This window comes from Haemorhous mexicanus, chromosome 6 (genome assembly GCF_027477595.1).
Source record: "Haemorhous mexicanus isolate bHaeMex1 chromosome 6, bHaeMex1.pri, whole genome shotgun sequence".
NCBI lineage: Eukaryota > Metazoa > Chordata > Aves > Passeriformes > Fringillidae > Haemorhous > Haemorhous mexicanus.
In genome coordinates this window covers 25435986-25449158 of record NC_082346.1, presented here as the reverse complement: position 1 = coordinate 25449158, position 13173 = coordinate 25435986, and the positions used below count along the sequence as shown (strand labels likewise).

General features: G+C 40.3%; 1 long non-coding RNA gene across 1 annotated transcript; it reads left to right on the top strand.

Moving 5' to 3' along the window:
• The first annotated feature begins 8731 nt into the window (after nt 1–8731).
• Nucleotides 8732–12948, top strand: LOC132328343 (uncharacterized). Its single transcript, XR_009486747.1, has 2 exons — nt 8732–8843; nt 11766–12948. It is a non-coding gene; the product is annotated as an uncharacterized LOC132328343 (long non-coding RNA).
• The last annotated feature ends 225 nt before the right edge of the window (nt 12949–13173 follow it).

The window sequence follows — 13173 nt, the reverse complement described above, 5'->3', positions numbered from 1 at the left end:
CCTTGAATAATCTCTTGTACTACCTGCTGCCTCCTGCAAAATTATTTGGCCTGTCTTGCATTGGTCACTTACCGCTTTCTCCTTATGGTATTTTTGATAAAGATTTCCTCCCTCAGTCTTGAAAATGAATTAATAAACCATGACCAAGTTCCACTCCTAATCTATTAAATTCTTCCTTCCTTTTCAGAGATTTTTATACAGGCAGCAACTCTATTCTGTCTGGAGTTTACCACTTACACATACTCTCCAAGAGATTTTTCCCTTCCAGTTATTCAATGCACTATTCAAATATTATATTTCCAGCATCAGTTTTAATTCGGATTGACAATAACAATCTTTCCTGAGTTCTTTGACCTTTCCCTCCAGGAACTTATCTCAGTTATCCCCAAGGCAATACAAGGGACAGGCCATTACAGAGCTGGGACAAAGTGCTTTGTTAGAGTTCAGTGCCTGAATCAGCAGTATGCCAGCTTAACGAGCTGACACAAATTATTGTGCCTTTCTGGAAATAAGTGGCCTTCTTGTCTCAGGAGACCAATGTGAAGTGACATATTGAGGTAGTACTGGCATTTCCATCATCACTGTTCCCAGGGCTTGAGCCTAAGGACAAGGGTACCACTTGACTAAACAATGTGCAGCAGCAGTACATAAAACGTGCATGCAAAAATTTGCCAAGTCATAGTAATAACAAATCACTTTGGCTCTTTTTGAGCCATGGGTTAAGGTAACTGGAGGAAGCTGTAAAATGAAATCGTGTTTGTTACATCAATTTTTACATGAGGGTCTGTGTCTTCCCCTTGCACAGACCTAGGGTAATGAATAAAGTAATGAAAACAAAGAAAGAGCAGGAAACAAAAAAGGAAATTTGGCCATTTTTCTCATTTCCACCCCTGCTTGTCTTCATGTCATGCCAGGTACTTTGGTACATATCTTAGTCCAGGTAGAACAATGGTAACAGAGGAAGGGATGTGTTTGTGGGCTAAAAATCCAGTCTTTGGTCATTTCAAGCCAGTGTCAGTGTCTAACACTTCCTGACCTACAAGAGGCTGAGCATCTGGTACTTCACCCTGTGGGTGTCCCAGGGAACACAAACTGTTGTATTATCAGGCCTAATCCATAATTCACTTCAGTGTGAGAACAACAGCAGATATCAATGAGCTGCAGATAGTCAGGTTACCTTGATGGACAAATGGGCAAGAATCAGCCTCCCTCTGACAAAATCTCTATTTAAAGAAATGAAACTTTGCATACAAGTATGAAAACCTCAGTTTAATCTACTTTGGGTTTATGCCAGTGTGTCTCCACTAGTAGGACAGAACACAGGAGAAATGAAAGGAAGGAATAGAAGGAAAATGTGGGTTTTTTAACATCACCTTCAAATTCCTTTTAAGGTTATTTTTCCAGTACCCCATTCTTCCCACATTACTTCACAAAGAGAAACACGAAACACCAGAACACAGAGGTTTTGTCAGACAGCTTGCTGTGCCCAGACAGAAGGTGTTTGGTATTGTAGTGTAACAAAAGATCACCCCAACAGAAGAAAATCCCTATAGTGACAAATATCAGTCAGATAAGGTGACTGGAATAGTGGAGCACTCTTGCTGCAAAGGAACAGACATTAGTGCTAGCTTTAAGTAATGTCTCTGTGCCTTCCCAATGCATAGTCCCCCACTGTGCCACACTCAGACCCTGGGAGTCTCTCCAGTATCTTGCATTCCTCACTTTTGGTTTTTTGGTGAGACATGAGCAAGGAGGCTGCTGATCCACTGAGCAAGGGACAACTGAACAATTTTTATTCATCAGCTCCCTCTTTAGCCACTTCAGCCTTTTCAGCTCTCAATAGGTGCTGCCAGCAGACAAGAAGGCAATTTAAAAAGCTTCAGTCTGTCTTGGATAAACACAGGAAAATAATGCTATATTTTAGTAGTCCAGTCAGAATTCAACTTCCAGCAAAAATGTGTTTTTTACTGCAGTTCTTTCTGACACTGAAAACCCTGCTGAAAATGGCCTCTGTCCTCCTGCTGCACTCTAGCCCTCCCAGGACCCAGTGCTGACAGGTACCTCTGCATGATTTTTCTTGTGTACCAAGTGCAGAATTAGTCTTTGGTATTTGCTAAATAACAATCATTCTGTTCTATTCCACTTGGTCCCTGCTGCCTCCATATTGGAGGTTCCCCAGCACTTCTCTCAAAGTGTGAGACAGCAATTCTTCATATAAAATTACGTTTGTCTCAGTCTGTTGAGCATGGTTTTTACTGTACTGTGAGCCTACAAAATACTTGGCAGAGCAGGGAAATAGAACTGTTTATTCTGTCTGACATATAGCAAGAAATTCAGAGTGTGCTAAGCAGAATGCCTGTTGAAACATGGGAAGCTGTACTTGATTTCAGTTCAGACTTTCCTCATACCTGTGACCCTACAAAGCTGTGATTCAGCTGTGTTGCACTGAACAAAGAAAGGGTTTATTGACATTGAACAACTGAGTATTCAGTATCTGCACATCACCTGGTTTGAATAAGCCAGCTGGGGTATCAGGAGCAACCTCCCTCTGTTAGCTTGGCACTCTACCCAGACGCCCTGCACTGGGCTCAGCAGGCAGAACTCAGCTCAGCTCAACTCAGGGCTAACACAGCTCTGCTGCTCCTTCTGGGCCAGCATAGGCAGTTCTGCTTGGCCTCTCAGGAGCTGCATCGATGCACCCAAAGTGGTTCATGCACAGAGTTTGTTGTAGAATGGAATTAATCAGGCATAACTGAAGCTATGTGGTTATACTGGTCCATGATTAGCATCACAGGAGAAAGTGAGGAGACCTAAAGTTTCATAATGCTAGTCAGAAAATGTTTCCATTAACTGCTTCTTGGAAATTCACTGACTTTCAGAGGTTCTTTGGGGGGTCTGTTGTTTTGTTCTTGGTTTTTTGGGATAGTATTTTTTGTTTGTGTGTGTTTGTGTGTGAAGAAGGCTGCACTTCAATGTTTTTTTAAATTTGCATCTTGAAAGCATTTCAAAGTAATCTTTTAAAATTTTTGAAAATGAAGAATCTTTTTACACTTTTTACATTTTTGAAAATGAAGAATTCTCTTTTGTTTACAGTGATTGCTTTAAAACTGAAGCAGTTAAAGTTTATTTAAACTATTTTGCTTCAGCTGATACTTTGCTTTAGATTTTTTCTTATTCAAAAACTTCAAGCAAGTCTCAGTTTGATACAGGAATATGTGATACAGTAATATCTGCAATCTCTGGATTTCTCATCCTATCCTATTCAAACCGGTTCTGCTTGTCAGGAAAGAAACCTGATGCAGAGTTTGCTGAATCACTGTGCTATGCAGAAGGCTCCAGGAAGGATCCAGAAGGATCAGACAGAGGGTGAACTGCAGCAAGAGTAAAAGAGGCTCTGAGGCAATCACTGCTTCAAGGGAAACTTGTTCAGCCTTAAAATGTCATAAGGATTGAAAAGCAGGTAGTTAGGTGAAAAACTGCAAGGAAGGAAAGGAGTGAATATATACTGGGGAGGGGGTGGTGGGTGTTGAAACTGGGGAAGAACACATGAAAGAATGTTCAGGCTGAATCTCCATGTCATTGCCCAAGGTAAGAGCAATTCCAGCCTGTGCACTCTTTCAGAAAAAGGACAGTGCTTGACATGCTGCAGGATTATGTCTTCATTTAGCTTATTTCCTAGTCAATGATATTCAAAGAGAACATGTCTTACAAGAAAGAGGTCATAAATCCAAATATTATGGTTAGAAACTTCCTTCAACCTTCAGTAAATTTAGCACTGGATAAGAAGTTGCCAAATTGATAGCCCTGAGAAATGAAGCCCTAAATTTATCAAAGAGGAAGATATGCCAGAGATGGTGTAATTGCAGACCTTCTGCATTTCTTTGGAGATCCTGATGGAGGATATTTAAGGCTGAGGACGGAATTCAAGGCCTCTATCTCTGCAGCATCTGTCAGCAAATGATCTCTTGGAGATTCTACTCTGCTAGCAGCTGAACAGAATTGTCATCACTGGAACATTCACAGAGCTGCAGTGAAGCTAGTGGGCAGGTGGCCCTGCTCTGGCTTCCAACCACAGAGTTGCTGCCTTCAATCCAGTGACAGATTTTTAAGTCAAATTGCAGAATATGAGATGTGCTCCTGCAAACTGCAGATCATCAGTGCATTAAATGAATGGAAATCCTTCCTCTACCTTGCCCTATTTTCTGAGCCCTCAGGGGAATTATTGGTGACACCCATACTCTGCAGCACTGAAGAGATTTCCTCTCTCATTTAGTTTAAGGTGGAAGTAGCACATACAATGAGATCAGCAAAGCTCCTGCAAGCCCTGTGGCCAGCCAAGGGTCACCGGGGGACACAGACTGAAAAGGTGTGTGCCCTCTCTGCTCTTGAGAGCTACACAACAGTTTCTTGGATGAACAATTAAGTTGCTACTCACAACTGATACCAGCCTTTTGGAGAGTTTTATTCTGCTTTTCCCTCCTCAGTGTTTCTCAAATTGGTAGAGTTTTTATTTTAAAATATTTACTTAATTCAAGTTCTTAATCATCTAGATACCATTTCTCTTTCATTTACATTTAGGAATACATACCTTTCAAATTGCTTACTCCCAGTTGTAACCTGACCAATGGCAAATGTTGCAGAAGTTGGTGCCTGATTTTTACTGGGCCTCATACAACTCTCTCCCTGCAATGCCTTCTAGATTGTTCCTATTCTGAGAAGCCTGCCCTGGAAACACATCCTAAACCCAGGCTCTTTACATCCAATGAAACTCTGCATTAATCTTGCTGTGCCTTGTTTCCCCAGATAAACAGAAGAGCACTATCTCACTTCTACAGATAGGACTTTATGAGAATAAATATCCCATTTTTTAAAAACTATTTTCATTCTGTTGTGATCAGAGAATGTTAAATGAACCTAGTCTAAACCAAACCAATGCATACATACATTTTATTTCCTCTCTTCCCTTCTCACTTTCTTACAACACTTTATTCTTTACTTATGGTGGCAACATTGATATAAGAATCCATCACAGTGTGCTACTGGGGTCCAAGTACCTGTAAGAAATAGGAGTTTGAGTAGTAAATATCTTGCTAATACAGCTTAAGGAAAGCACTCTCTCCCCTACAAACAGGTAATGACAGGCACTGGCTGTGATGCAGACAGCAAAGTTTGTGGGGAGTAGCAGCAAACAAAACAGCTTTTAGATTCCAGTTCCTTCATCAGTTGTATATAACTTATATTTTATGTTTTCCAGAAGTAACTTAAAAGAAAACATGCAACAGATGAAAATAAAGTTTTGAGTTACCTGAAATGTGACTTCCAGAGCTCTTCTATGATCACAGATCTATGAGGGCAAAGAATCTCACTCCAATGTTTCAGCTGCAACTGGCCATCTTGCACTTGTAACAAGGTTGAATGAGAGCTCAAGCTCTCCTCCCTTGAAGGCTTTCAGATTCTGCTTCTGAGATTCATAAATTTCATATGCAAGCCATCATTGGGTAGAATTTCTCCCCCTTATTGGTTCACCTGGTAGGACAAAAGGGGATCTTACAGCAGAAGCATTAGTAGAACCACTGAGGTCACTGATACCAATCAAAGTTATTTGCTGACCCCTTTATTTCTCATCCCTACTATAAACCTTTTGTGTGTGTGTGTGTGCCACCACAGCTTCAAATCACACAGTATGAAGTGGACATAGCTCTTTGATAATTTATTATATTTGGGAAGAATTTCCTTTTCTTAGCCAAATACCATCATTAAGAATTGTTTTCCAGATCATCCTGCAGTTCTGTGAGGCTTTTATCTTCTGAGTCGTTTTCTACAATAAGCTAAGTTCCTCCTTTGGAGCACAGAACCTGTCTTTCCTATTGGAACAAAACAATACAACATTGTGAAATGATTCTGTCATTGAATCACTGCACATTCAGAGGGGAATTATAACCAGCCATTAAGATGTTTAACCAAGAAAAATAAATCAAAAAGAATTCACACTAGTATAGATTTTCTATACAGTATTTGAAACAGATCTTACTGCTTAATCCCAATTAAGGATACCACTATATTGCCAGACTATCTTTTTTCATACTTTTGGACTTTCTACTCTTTATGTGACTTGGTTAGATTCTTTTCTGTTAAGCCATGCTGGCTAAGGTCAGTGCTTTTGTAAGAGATCTTGTCAGGGAGTGTGGAAGTCAAAATTCAACAAGGTACAAATGATGATATCATATCTGATGACAGAGTGTTTTCTCTGTTTCTTATTTCTGAAGCAATGACACCCAAGAACACTGTCCATTTAAACACTCCACTAAAGTTTATGTTGTTGAAGACCCTGTGATGTACCTCAAGATTTGAAGACTTGCAATTTTCTGCATAGAGTGCTTATAATCATCTAGGCAAGGAATTCTAAGCAGCAGCTTTGCAGGATGTTTTAATTGTGGTTTTTACCTAAATTTGTGTAATTCTGCTATACTCCAGTATAAACTGGCTGTACTCTCTAACTGCTGTGTTTTGGTGAATACAGAAGCAATCTCTCGGGCTGTTGTAGGAGAAGAACTGTATTTATAATATTTAGCTAACCCACTTGCCTTCCAAACCATGACTCTCAAGTGCTCACTATCCTTGGTGCATTTTTCCCTTCATATTACTGCAATGATTAGGGAGCTATTATTATGCAGATATATAAATGAGGACCTGAGGTACAGAAAATAATGGCTCATCTGTAGTCAAGCAGACAGAGAGAGCTTGAATCTATGTATTTTTTTTCCTAGAAAAATATCTCAGCAATTCTTCACTGATTCAGTAACAGACCACTAAGGATTTAATAACAAAGCTTATCAGTAAAGTACTTGCATCCTGTTTTCAGCTGTAGGGAACTTGGAGGTCTCTGCTGCCTTGACTTGTGTAACAACCCAGCATGTCACATGTTCTGAAGAATTTTTAGTTCTTCCCCAGATTGTCCAGGTTGCCCAGTGTTTTAAAATCTGACTGTAATACCTGGTTACTCTTGGACTTGGGCAGAAACAAGCAATAGCACTGTAAGCTCTTTCTGAGCAGCTCAGACTCAGAATGGACAGACAAATTTAGTTTACTGTATTGCTTGCTCTGGACTTGGTGTCCAAATTTCAGGGAGGAACAAGCAGCAACAACCCTCCTACTAGAAGGCCCTAACTCAGACCACTTATAATAAGAAGCCAAGAGGGCAAGAGGGCATGTAGTATGAACTCTTTTCCAGCCTCTGGATTTGAGCATGAGGGTGATACAACAGACACTTTCCAACAAGGCCGACAGCCACAACTGGTCTCAGGACACAGCTGAGCCCAGGCTGTGCAGTGGAGTGTAGCAGACCAGATTTGTTAGGCCAGGAGCATTGTGCTTTCCCTGAGCCACGCTGCCTTTAAGTCCCTTGTCTTGAACACGCCACTGTCTCCATCACAATGAAACAGAAATGAAATTAATGCATTCATCCTAAACGGATTTGCATAATTTGTTTTAGACATAGTATGTCGTCTCCAGATGAAGGGAATAATGTAGAGAATACATCATCTCTTCTTCTTCACTGACAAAAGAGCCAAACTAGAAATACAAAAGGAAGAGCAGACAGAGCAAACTGGAGCATACAAGCAAAAGAGTCTTATCTAATAGTCTCTTCATTATTCTGAAAGCAAGGATCTAGTGCAGGCTTCTGGCACAAGCTGGATACCTGCTGAGAGTGGGCACATTGAATTATTCATGCTTTTGGTTATAAATAATGCACTGCCTGCATATATCTAATTTAAATAGACCCATAAAGCCCAGTGGATTAGTGACTGCATGCTGCCTAAAAGTAACAGATCATCTAGCCAAAGTCTCTTGGCTATTACCTGCTCTCAGCAAGGCTCTTCTGGAGGATAATATTTTAAATAATTTTTTTCTGATGTTTTTGTTGATGCAGGGATAATATTCTGTATGTAAGAGCTTAAGAAACTCAAATAGGAGTGCTGCACTGTACCAGGACACCATCTGTTTGGTAGTGCTCTTGCATAATTTTGCTGTATGGTCATCTCGTAATGATGGTACTGCTCTCTCTGACAGGGAGACTTCACATCTCATACCGTGGACAGAGTAAGAGAGTTGGTAGCCCTAACAAGAAGGGACAATTGTACCTCATGACAGTTGTTCTTAGGCATCATTTAAGCAACAAAAAGAAAGAATACACTCAAACTTTACATACCACGTTGCTGAGGAATGCAGTGTGACGTGCAGTGCCAGCTGCAGGTTGAGCTTTGAGTGGTGGGAGCCTGAGGTAAGACAGTGACCCTTTGCTCCTGAATACCTCCAAGTGTTAGTCACCTTGGAGGTACTCAGGAGGTGATGACTCAGCTGGAAGATCTCAGACTGAGAGGGTACAAAAGCCCAGGGTTTCTCTTGTTCATGGTCCCTCTATGGAGGCAGCAGCTCCAGCTGTTATTCCGTAGGGGCGCCATGGTAAAATTACTTCAAGAAATCCAGACTGGGTCTGAGACTCTGCTGTGAAAAATCCAGGGTCAAGCCCCAAGGAAACCTTGTCTGACTGTGGGGGTGTGGGATGTGCAGAGAGTAAACCCAGGGTCCTCTTGGGTCCCTGGAGCTGCCTGTTGTGAAGGCACCAGTAGTGAAAGTGTCTGGTGGTGGGAGCATGACTGCCAGAGTGCTGCTGAATGGTCAGACAGGGAAGTTTCTGAACAGTGCTTCATAAAAACATACAGACTGCAGCCCTCACTTCTCTGTACTTAAATTTTTTCCATCAGTACCCACCTCCTGAACCTTCACTGTGACTGGCAGGTGTAATGGGACTGTACTGGCCTAAGAACCCTCCTGCTCTCAAGGTAAGTCTCAAGGAAGGCTAGAATCAAGGAAAATTTGCGTGATTTTAATTTTGTGGTATCCGACAAGGAATTCAAGGAGGATTTGTACTTCTGAGATAACAAAAACTTTGTAGGCTGACTGCCAGTTTTACCAGCCTCTCTGGGAGAGGTTTTTAAATTCTGACTGATGAAAAATGTCCTGTCTTACATGAGCTCCTTTTGTGATATCCTGAGAAGTGCTGTCTATCTGAGCTTATGAATGCCCAATGCCAGCTCAGTTCTGGGATGGACAATCACAAGTTTTAGAACTGCATATTGCCCTCTGCCCTTTCCTCAGATCCACTCCCCCATTTCTAATATGCCAGTGCTCAAATGCAGTACAGAGCACCCAAAAAGCAGGACATTTTCACCCCTGCTTCTAAAAGGATGCAGCAAGTGCACATCTCACATACCTCCTCAACTAGTGGACCAGGTCTAGATAAACATAGATCTTGCTCTTGGTTTCCAAATAGTGAGTGCTGAAGGTCTCACCTGGTGTTTTTCCTATCAATCATAAGAGGAATATGTTGATGAAATCAAAGTTCTCCGGCAAATTATTTCTTTTTCTCATTAGCTTGAAGAATGAAGGAGAGCAGAAACAAGGGAGAAAACCACCCCATTTTAACTTATTTTGTCACAATTTTTCTTTTACCCAATGTTTTCAGCAAAAAAATAGGACATTAGGGAGTCATGTCTCATTAAGCATATTCTTCTCTTAATCCACAATGTTAAGTACTGGTTAGTGGTTACTTTTTTTTTTTTCTTTTTTACAATTAAGCATTCACTGTTTTTAAGATTAGAAATTAAAATTGTTCAACTAAGAGGCAAAACAATATTCTGACCTGCATTAAGAAAAACATTATCAGCAGGTTGAGGAAGGTGATGTCCTCTCTGCTCAGTGCTGGCGAAACCTCATCTGGAGTATTGGCTCTTAGTTCTGGGTGCTCCAGCTCAAGGCTTTTGGGGCAAGTCCACTAAGACAGCAAAGGGACTGCAGCACCTCACATGAGGAAAGGCTGAGAGAGAGTTGGGACTCTTCAACCTGAAGAGAAGTTTTGGTGGAGGAAGGCACACAAATGTCCAAGAGGGCTTAAAATTGGAATCAGAGTTGTCTCAGTGCCACAAGAGACAGCTATAGGCAATGGTGGCAAAATGATGCACGTGGAATTCCATATGAACACGGAACAATTTTTTTGCTGCAAAGGTGTTCAGACACTAAAACATTGCCTGTAAAGTCTCCATCCTCAGAAATGTTCACAGTCTTACTGCACACTGTCCTGAACATCCTGCTCCAGCTGACTCCTCTTGAGGGAGAGAGCATAAATGGAAAATGAGGTGGCAAATGAATAATTTGGCAGTACAGCCTTACTTCTGTTCTGGGAAAGGTTTGAAAGGGAAAAAAAATCATGCAAATTATTGTTTGGACATTTGTTTGATAGCTGTTACCTATGATGCTTCAAAACTGATCCAGTGAAAAACTAAAGAAAATCTCTTATCATATCACATAGTTGTTATCTCACTTGACAGGTAGTTATTTTTCTCTTGATAGCTTTATATGTAGAGTTCTTCTCATCTTCCCCATCTACATTCTCACAGACAAAATTTAAACCACTCAGAATGTCAGAAGAAGTTGCAGTTTACTGCTTGGTGCTTCTCAGCAATCCCAACACAGATTGAAGGCTTTGATTTACTACTAACCTTCATTTCACATTTTCTGACTCCCCTCTGCTAACAGGAATTTCAACATTTGCCCATGTCCACTCAACCCACTGTATTTAAAATAAAAATTAATTTTATAGAGTTTAGAAGTAAACTCTGCACTTGGTAGATTCACTCCAGACACAACAATCAACAAGATCTCAAAAGATTTATGCTGATTATGCAAAATCTTCACACCTGGCTTGCCAGATGTGTGCTTTTTTTTGGCATGCAAGCAAAGAGGCATGACCATCCATCCCAGCACAGTGATTACAGCATGATTTCTTTCTTCAGGAAACAAATGTGAGTACTGACTATGGGTATTAGAGTTTATCTGGTTAGACTGGAGTACCAACCAGTTCACTCCCCCTTGTTGACGCCACATGTGTGTTTTAGCCCAGCTGTTCTGGAAACACACTGCTTTCTTCTCCTGATGAAGGCATGCACACCCCTGCTCAATCTGATTGAGAACTAGGAGGTATCAGGAAAGAAAGCCATGGGCAGTTTGGACAATATTTCCCAGAAGAGAAATTCCACAAGCACTTCCTATGTCTAACATCCAGTCCACAGGAGAGCAGGTGGCACACGGAGAAAGGAGCTGACAGAAACTTTGAGAGGGAGGAAAAGAAAACCTTGCCTGAGGCGAGATCATCACACCATCCTGCTGAAAACATCCTATTGTCTCTGAAGCATTCCTCTCTGTATCCTGAGGGCAGCCAGTTCACAGATGACACCATTTTGGGAAATCTACTTTATAAAGATGAAAGTCTCCTCTAGGGCTAGTATGTGGAAAACTTGGAAGAAAAGGTTTTCTGATGGGCTCCTTCCACAGTCCTACTGACTTCAATAGTTTTTGGTATAAATGGACACATAGATTCCCAGATGAACAAATTCCTCTGGAGCCAATTTATATAGATTAGTAATATTTCATCATCTTAATACCATAAAGCTGGCTTTACTTTAGCTTATTTACTCAAAACCAAACCAAAAAAAACCCTAAACAAACCAAAAGCAATTAAACAAACAAAACACAAACTCAGAGAATTGGAAATTTTTCAGATTTTCTTAGTGGAAATCTCATCACTTGTTAGCACCCAAAACCTACATTCTCATTTTCCCTGAGAATCTGAGCACACTATTGTGAGCTCATCCAGCTTTCAGGGTGTGAAATGTTTCTCTCACCTAATGCTCTTCTCTTACTTTCAGATTTTAGAAATGTCTGAGCTCTTGCAAACCAGAGATTACCAACTTCATCAACAAGTCACTTGTGGATGACCATTAGATGACAGAAATCACTCTCTCCAGAAGAAGCTACAGGTGTCTAACCTACTATTCCTACCTCCCTCCAACCTCAGCAAAAACTCAGCACAATACAAACAATCCTTCAAAAGAAATCTTGCTAAAAGAAGATATTGATCTTTTCCTCCCTTTCCTTTAGCCTCCAGTTTTCTCCCCTTATTAGAAATGGAGTTAGTTTACCCTATTCCTCACCCAGACTGCAAACATTAATAATAGAGAATAAGATTTGCACTTGCCTGAAGCAATTTTATTTTCCACTAGCTGCCCACTAAATAGCAGTTAGAAGCTATTCCAGCAAATGGAGTGCTCCATGGCCTAGGGGGATGACATGCCACATTCTCCTTCACAGTCATTGCTTTAGTTCCCCTGCAGATTATCTAAATTATCCACAATACACCCTTCTTCATTATAGCTATAGGAATGAAGCAGGACTATATGAAATTTTAACATTTTTACAATGCATCACTAACCCCATCATCAGCTCAATGTATTCATTAATATTTGGAATATTCACAAGCAGAAGTTGGATAAATTTGCTAGTCCATTATAACACTGTTTTTGGGAAGGGAAAAAATCCAATGTTTCCACAAACAAATTAACACAGAATTGAGTATATTTTTGCTGTATGACATCTCTCCAGCAAAGCACTAAACACAAAACCCACTTTCAAATGTTTGTAACTGAAAACTTATCTCTTCCTAGTGTTAAAACAAAAGTCAACCTTTTGTGATTAAAATGTGTCTTTTCCTTCAAGATGCCTATTTGATATAGCTGCAGATAAATACAAATTTATCTGAGGCATGAAACTCCAAAAGTCTATTTTTTTAAATTTGTAACAATACCTAGGTACACATCTGAAAAAAAACCTGCACAAGTGGAATGGACTTCATCTGAATTGCAGGGGGACCAAGCTGCAATACTTTAAACAAAGACCATGAGTGAACTTTGAAACTAATGAGTTAGAAAAAGCTGAATGAATGCAAAGAACATACTTTTCAGAATAGTGTTTCGTATTATGCAAATGCAAAAATTCTTTACCTTATGTGAATCACAGGACAAAGGATGAAAATAAATGAGAAACAGAAAGCAATTTGCACTTGGCATAATTAGTGGGCAGCTACAAAGATATGACTTCCTTAGATCTGTGTATCAGATATGGACACCAGCACAGGCTCTGCAGAGGAAGTCTTGTATCTCATCAAATAATTGAAGTATTGGAAGAAATAATGAACAGAAAAACAACTAAAGGACCAAAAGGTTTGAATTGTTTTGCTGGGTTCTCTTTTTCCTATAATCTCTCTTATCATAGGCATTT